Raw genomic sequence first — 8,461 nt, forward strand, 5'->3', positions numbered from 1 at the left:
TCGGTGGCTTCCTTCCTATTTAAAAAGAACTTGTCCGGGAAGAAACGAGGGCTTCCGTAGCATAGTGGTAGTGCGTTCGCTTCGTAAGCGAAAGGTCGCGAGTTCGATCCTCGCCGGGAGCTTTCATTTTACGGAAAATCACGCGTCTTTTTAAATAACTGCAATTTTCTGAAAATGGCTCCTGGTAACCTGGGCCATGCCTCTGGAAGCCTTTTTAAAAAATTAAACAGTAAGAAACGATTGCAATTAATTTCGATTAACCTGTACCTTCTTTATTTTCTTTTTATTTTTTCCTTTTTCTTTTTTTTTTGTGCTTAAACTTTCACCTTTGCTATGTAATAACAAAATCCTTTACATACTTTCCACATGACTTAACATTAACAAGATAATCTAAAAATAATTTCTGTTGATAAACAAGTTTAAGCAACACGTATATTTAACTACTCAAGACAACAATGTTAATTGATTTACAATATTATCTGTAATTTATGCACTAAATTTATAATTTAGTCTATATATATATATATACACACACACACATATATCTTCTTCACCCATATAATAGAAACTTTACGTGCTCAGTCTTAATAGTCGAATATATGATAGAATTATATGTTAGATTTTAAATTTATCGTGTGAGTTTATATGTATAAATTACTGAGTATAAGAGACTATTAAATTAATTAGGGTATATTCTAATTTAATATATTAAGATTTCATATATTAAATTAAAGTGTGAAATTTATTTTAACGTGTTAGAGAATAAATATATTATTTTTAATTTTGATGGATCAAATTAAAAATATAAAAAAATTATTGACACGAATTGGATATAAATAAGTGGTTATGCTATTCAAATTACACGTCTGATTTTTTTATTATGATATTTCATAAGTAAAAATAGAGAGAGTGAGAGAATTCAAAAAATTATATATTAATTTGAAATATCTATTGCATAGTGTGCATATTTCTTCCCATATATATTCAGGTACACTTCCGTTACATATTTAATCTTTTTGATTTAATATGAGCATAATTATTTAAATTTCAAATATAATTTTAAAATTTTTACATTACATATATATATATATAGTATATTGTTAATTTTATATTATTTTAATTTCAACCAGAGTAATGCAATTTTATATAAATAGTTCTAAAATCTCTTACTCATAAAAATTATTTTATATAATTTTCTCTTTATACTCAATATTAAATATAATAAGAAACTATGCAATTAATTAAAAAAAAATTCAAATATCAATCTATACAATAATTATGAATTTTAAATATATTTAAAATTTTTTAAAAAATAAAAATATAGTTGATTAATTTTTTTAAAATATTTTATTGACACCACTTTTTCATAAGTTAGAATTAATCACGATACTAAACTTTAACTTATTCTTAATAAAGATGATATTTTTATTATTAGAGATAAATGTGTAATTTTGATATATGATACTCTAAGCATAAAACAATGATTATAATTTTTCTAAAAATTACTACTACAAAATAATTTTAATTCAACTAACCAAAGAATATAATTCCTCACGAAATAATAATAATGGTATTTACTCATTTTTATATATATATATTTACATCGGAAGCTGTTATTATATTTCAATTATGCTAATATAAAATGGAAAAAATTTGTGTACCATAATATGTATTAAATTGTAAAAATTACTAATTTTACGTTACTAACAAAGCAAAAAATAAATAAATCTCCCAGTGTTTTTACCTCCAAATATCTGGCATATTTAAAAACAAAAAAACTCCTAAAAATTATCTTAGAAATAAAACACCAAAACAATTTACTCAAACAATATTTTAAATACATCTCAACAATTTTATAAAAAGCACCCTTGAAATTAATTTTATTTCAATTTAAATCTTAAAAAAAATATTTTTTTATTTATAAATTTCATTAATTAAATAATACTTGTAAATTAATAATAATCCAATTAGTACCAATACAAATTTATAATAAAAATACATAAAATATACAATTCAAAATATAAATCTACATTCTCATAATAAAAAATATATATAGAAATGCAGAATATTTAAATTAAAAAATAATTAGTCAGTATGTTGGGAGGTTGACGTAAATGTAATGAAAGGTGGGAAGAAACATTACATTGGTTGTCGTTTTAGGTTTAAAGAGAGAGTAACACGTGGCGTTCAGAAGTGTCGGAGAATCTTTTGAAGTCCACGTCAACATCAGTGACGTGTCCCGACAAATCAATCCTACAAGATCTCCTTTTTCTTAAAAAAATCTCGTCTCCTGAATAACACCGGCCTTTTCCTCTCTCATTCCAAATATCTTTTTTCTTTCTAAATATTAAATAAATATAAACCTACACGTGTACTCATCAATCATTGTCTCTCCTGGCGCGTGGCTTACCTCCATTTGTCCCCTCACTCGCCCCCTTTTTTTAGAAAATTGATAGTTTTTTTATTATTATCAATTTCATATATAAATATCTTAATTTCTTCAATTTAAATTCTTAATCTAATTAAAAATTAAATTAGTGATATTAATCAAGTCAAAATTTTTGGTGATACTTAGAATTAATGGGTGTTACTCACATGTGACGTCAGAAAGAGGAGGTGACTGATTTATGGATAGATGAGTGGGGACCACATGCATACTTCCTCATCTATGTACGCAACTACATTTTGACACGTGGAAGTTTTCTTAGCATCAGCCTGCTTCTTCAGGAATTAAAAAAGAAGTTGCAAGTTGGCGGACTGGGCCCCCCCTGCTTCTGCAATTGTACGGGACCACGTGTATCACGTTATCTAATCGCCGATTTTTTAAAGGGTTTCGTTGAGTTTCAGTGCCATAATACCAGAACTATTCAAAAAGTACTAGAAACTCTTGAAATTCCTATAATACCCTTACATCTTCCCCTTGTATTTTATCTGCGCGCATAAGCAAAAATTATTGATTATTCACCCACTCATTCCCTCAAAACAGTCCAGACAAGCTAGCTGACTCCTCACGATAACACTGTGTCGTTTAGATGGCCGCAGAACAGTAGTATGGTTTGCCAACGTCTCCCTCATGCCGCATGGAGCTGACTGTGGAGAAGAAGAAATGTGTTTCCTGGAGAGTTACAGTTCAAAAGGGTAAATTTTCGCCTTCTGAGAAGTAGAGATCCTGGAGAGGTTTGGAGGCAACTTCATTCCGTGATAATCACAAGTTTGATTACTTAATTGACAAAGTAGGACACATCGAGCTCCATTAAACTCGGCTCATGGAATTAACATAGGGATGGGGAAGATGAAAACGCCCAAGAGATTTTTTGTTTGGATAGATTAATTCAATAGAAAAATTCTGGCTGATTGATTATGTTAGGGTTTGAAACACTCACCTCTTATGAAGCCAATTCTGAAGGGTCTTTACCAAAAAGCACTACTCAGTCTAAAAGCTTATATGAGATCAAACTATTCGACAACAAATTCATTTGGAAATCTGAGATATTCGTATTTATTTGAGCTTCGCCAAGTAAAATTAACACCTTCATCATACGTTTATAAGAAAAAAAGGGTAAATGAGATCAGGGATTTTGGTGAGTTGATTGTTGGATTTGATGGAGAAGTTAGAGGAGGTGTTGGGAGAGAAGAATAACATCATATTGTCATGGATGGTAGGAAAGAGAGGTTGAAGGCTTTGAGATTAAAAGGTTTCCTTGCAGAGGGTCTAATGAATTATTCTAGATATGTTTTTAAGCTTGATCTCAGTTATTTTGAAAATTTCTCTAACTTTGTCTTGGTTGTTTTTCTCCTTTCCCAGAGAAGAAGTCTTTGTTCTTTCAATAGGGCAAACTGGGACAAAGAAGAGATGTAAGATTGCCGAAGAGAAAAGAATACTCATATGCATGGAATAATATTGTTAAAACATATATTTCGGAAAGAGTTGTGTGTTAGGTATTTGAGGGTAAGGTGGTGATGTGTAGCTAAGAAATTGAAAAATAATCACTTCAGAACCTATTATCTTATTCTCTTAACCGAACCCTAAACCGTTGAAACCCTAATGCTACTTTATCTCAACATCGCCTTAACGGAGAAAGAGGAGGCACCGCCTTGCCTGGAAGCCAATCGATCCATGAAGAAGGTTATGATAAGGCCGGAGGAGAATCACTCTCCATTTTCTGATGAATAACAGAGAATGGAGGAAGGGATAGCGGAAGGAGAGATGGAAATAGAAGAGGGGTTACTCGACCAGGAAACGAGCCACCTAAGGTGGAACGATGCGACCCGATCTAGGGCTGACTACCTTGCATTGAGGGTAGGCGAACAAGGTCTGGCTACAACGCCGATGGAAGGAGCTTTGAAAATAGGGATGGTGGAACCCTATTCTGGTGCGATCTGACCTGCATTCCTTGTAACAACTTCGGAAATATGTAAAGGAAATAAATTATAACTTAAATGCAGAAGCGTAATAAATGTTCAAGATTTACATTCCCTACACAATAACTTAAAGAACTAAACAGGACTGCGGAATTCAGTCTTTAAAAAAAATACAAGAAATAAGGAAATAAACGAAAAATAAAGAGATCTAGCATCTACTCGCAATCCTCCTGCTGATTGAGCTCTGAAATCTGGTCATCTTGATCAGAAATGGTTAAATAAAGGATGAGCTACACTAGCTAAGTAAGGATGTCACACGATATCACCGACACAGAAATAAAGATTGGTATAAAATCATAAAAACAACTAATAGAGCTCTCAATTTAAGTAAATTCGTTTTTCATGAATAAAATCATTTACAGTTCACTTACCGTGGTGGGATTCATAAAAATAACTTATGTAGATAATTAATATCATACAGATAATAGTTTCATGTAAAATTAACAACATAGCACATATCACTACTTTATATACATCATCAATAAACCAAACAATAATTGTCACTTTTTCACCAACCTACTAGTATCCATGAGGGTTCATATGGATGTCCCCGCTACGCATGAATCCTTTCCTTTAATAATTTCAATTATGGGCTATCCCCATACCCCGTTCGGTATGAGTGTCAAATTATTAAATCTCAATACCCCGTCTGGTATGAGGGTGAAGCGGGCCGTCCCCATACCCCTTCCAGTATGAGTACCAAATTATCACATCTCCATACATCGTTCGGTATGAGACAACGTTCACAGTAGTGTTCCCTATGTACTCAGTCCCTCCACCATCTCTCAAGATATCCAGTAAAGCTTTTGTCTTCATATATGCATCCTCCCACACAACTTTTCTATTTTTCGTTAGTCTCCATTTTCTAAATCAACAATATTCATACGAGTAAAGAAACATGCATCAAAGAATACAATCATATCTCAATTTTTCAACTAAACGGTGATTATGTAAGGCATCAATACATGCATTCAAATCATAAAATTGATAAATCAGATACTATCATGCCTTTAAACTATAAAATAAATCAACAAAAATCAACATAGAATAACTTTCGATTTTGGTTTCATTAGCAATCTATAATTAATTATGCACATTATTAAATTCGCACAAAATACTATATTATTATTTATTTAAACTTCAATTCTATGATAGGGAATAGGGTGAGGGATCTTTACTCGATTTAATACTCGAAAAGCTAAACTGTTTGACTGCGATTACGGGTGATTCATAGGTTCCCTAAATTTTTTTCAGGAATTAAAACGCGCTAATAGTACCTACAAATGTCCCAAACAAACCCAAAATCAGTTCCAGAGTTTATTTTGCCAATTTTGAAATTCTGGCACGGCAGCTTCGTTATGCTCCAGCGACAGCGACGCCACAAGCAGCGGGGGTTCGCCTCAAGTCAGCTGTTTTCAACGTTTTCAGCCGAATTCGGCCAATTCTACATCGATCCTTGCGAGAAAATACGTTAAAGGGCTTCGGTTGGCCAAAAAAATATAAAAAATTGAAACTCACCAGCGGCAGGGCTCTCTAGTGTGGCGACTCCTCCGGCTCACGTTACAGTCGGGTGTTTTGCTACAGTCAACCTGTAGAGAAGGACACGATGATCACAATAGTGTAAAAACTACACATAACATGAATTAAGAAGGGCATCATTGGAGGCGTTTTGTGAAATTTTTTGCGATGGCGCAACTGGGCTTTGCTAGTATTTTTCGGCCAATTGGCCGATTTTTTTGCTCCGATTTTGCCATGAGTGTGCTAAAAATTGAATTTCGAGCAAAAGAAAAAGTTTTTACCTTTTTTGGCGGTTGGAAAAGGTTATGGTGTTGCGGCCGGTGACGGCAGTCTCCTTCCCGGCGGTCAGGTCTTCTTCTCCGGCGAGGTGTTCTGGCGACTAGGGTTAAGGTTTGGTGCAAATGGGAGTTATTTATTTTCGTCCGTTTTTTATCTGGGCCATCCATCGCATTTGATCTGAACCATCCAATCGCGATTAAATAGGGAGTGAATCTGGTCGTTCGATCGTGGGCACGTGGATCACCCACGTGGCACCGCGTCAGCGCCCGTTGCCACATGGCGGGTCCTGATTAGTCAGGACTGCTGACCGTGCATCCTACGTGACAATTTTTTTTAAATTGCATTTTGACCTCTGATTTCCGATTTTTATTTCAAAAATTCTACATAAAACCCAAAATTTTACCCCTTTTCCCCAAAAAAATCTTTCAATTTCATCATCCATCATTTTTTTTTCATTTTTTACTCAAAATTAAAATAAAAATAAAAAGAAAATTTGAAAATTTATTTTATTACATTTAGAATAAAATCCTAAATTTCAAAAAAATAATATTCGGGTGTTACAACTCTCCCTCGTTTAAAAGAAATTTGGCCCTTCAATTTTGTCTCTCTCACTCTAAATCAAACAGTTGGGATATTTGGCTCTTAAGTTTGATTCAAGCTCCCATGTGGTTTCTCTCAGTGTGTGATTCTGCCATAGGACCTAAACAAAGGAAATTTTTTTGTTTCAGAGCAATCTGCTCTTTCAGTCCACAATGTCGATCGGTACTTTTTCGTAGGACAGATCCTCTTGGAGTAAAAGAGGCTCGTAGCCAAAACATGAGAGGGGTTCAGATTGTACTTATGTAGCACGGATACATGAAATACATTATAGACTTTGGAAAGTTCTGGAGGCAATACTAGTTTGTTGGCAGCGGTACCAATTCTGTCTAAGATTTCAAATGGTCCAATAAATCGGAGATTCAGTTTCTTCCTCTTGCCGAACCCACTGATTCCCTTGAAGGGAGTGACCTTAGGAACACCCAATCACCTTTCTCAAATTTCAAATCCCTCATTCGGGTGTCCGCATAGCTCTTCTGCCTGCTATGAGCCGTTTGAATGTTCTTTCTAATCTTGATTATTTTAGATGTAATCTCCCTTACCAGATCTGGGCCGAATAATTTTCTATCGCTCATTTCTTCCCAACAAATCAGCGATATGCATGGGCACCATATAACGCCTCATACAGAGCCATGCCAATACTTGCTAAGTAGCTGTTGCTATTGGCAAACTTTATCAGGGGTAGATGATCATCCCAATAGCCCCTAGAGTCAAGAACACAAACTTGAAGTATATCCTCAAGTGTACGGATTGTCCTTTTTTACTATCCATCAGTTTGAGAGTGGAATGCAGTACTAAGGGACAGCTTTATTCCCATGGCTTGCTGAAAGCTAGACAAAAATCGAGAAATGAACTTGGGGTCCCTGTCAGACACTACAATCACTGGCACTCCATGTAGTCTGACTATTTTTCAGATATACATTCTTACTAATTTGTCCAAGGGATCGGTCATCCTGATGGCTAAGAAGTGGGAAGATTTGGTAAGCTGGTTAATAAGTACCTAGATGGTATCATGTCCTGAGCGTGTCTTAGGTAATCTTGTCACGAAGTCCATGATGATTTGTTTCCACTTTCATTCCATGATCGATAATGGCTGAAGTAGCCCGCCTGAGCGTTGATTCTCTGTCTTGACCTGCTGACATACCAAACACTTAGAAATAAAGTCAGCTATATTTATTTTCATCCCGTTCCATCAAAATCGGGGTTGCATACTTTGGTACATCTTAGTGCTTTTGGGATACATGGCAAACTTTGAGTTATGGACCTCTATTATAATGTATTTATTCAACTCACTGTTACCTGTAACACACATTCTGTCTTAGAATATGAGCAACCTATTCGCAAAGACTCAAAATTTTTAGTTAACTCCCTGTTCTGTATCTTTCTTGAGGGCTGCTAGAGTAGAGTCATCGAACTGAACTTTCCTTATTCTCTGGATTAATTCAGGTTGAACGGTCAGGAAGTCAATTATGTGACTTTCATCAGGTCCTGAAGTCGAACCTATTGTGCAGCCCCTATCTACTTGTATTCTGAAACCATCAGTTGGGCTAATGTACCTGCACTTTTCCTACTGAGTGCGTCGGCTACCATGTTGCCCTTACCCAGATGATATAAAATATCGCAATCATAGTCCTTGAGAAGTTCT

The 8,461-nt window shown here is 34.5% G+C and overlaps 1 non-coding gene across 1 annotated transcript; it reads left to right on the forward strand.

The window, feature by feature from the left end:
* The first annotated feature begins 50 nt into the window (after positions 1-50).
* On the forward strand, positions 51-122 carry TRNAT-CGU (transfer RNA threonine (anticodon CGU)). Its single transcript has one exon. It is a non-coding gene; the product is annotated as a tRNA-Thr (tRNA).
* Positions 123-8,461: the final 8,339 nt, after the last annotated feature.

The sequence above is a fragment of the Carica papaya genome, chromosome 2, assembly GCF_054855325.1.
Source record: "Carica papaya isolate Zhongbai chromosome 2, ASM5485532v1, whole genome shotgun sequence".
NCBI classification, from domain to species: Eukaryota; Viridiplantae; Streptophyta; class Magnoliopsida; order Brassicales; family Caricaceae; genus Carica; species Carica papaya.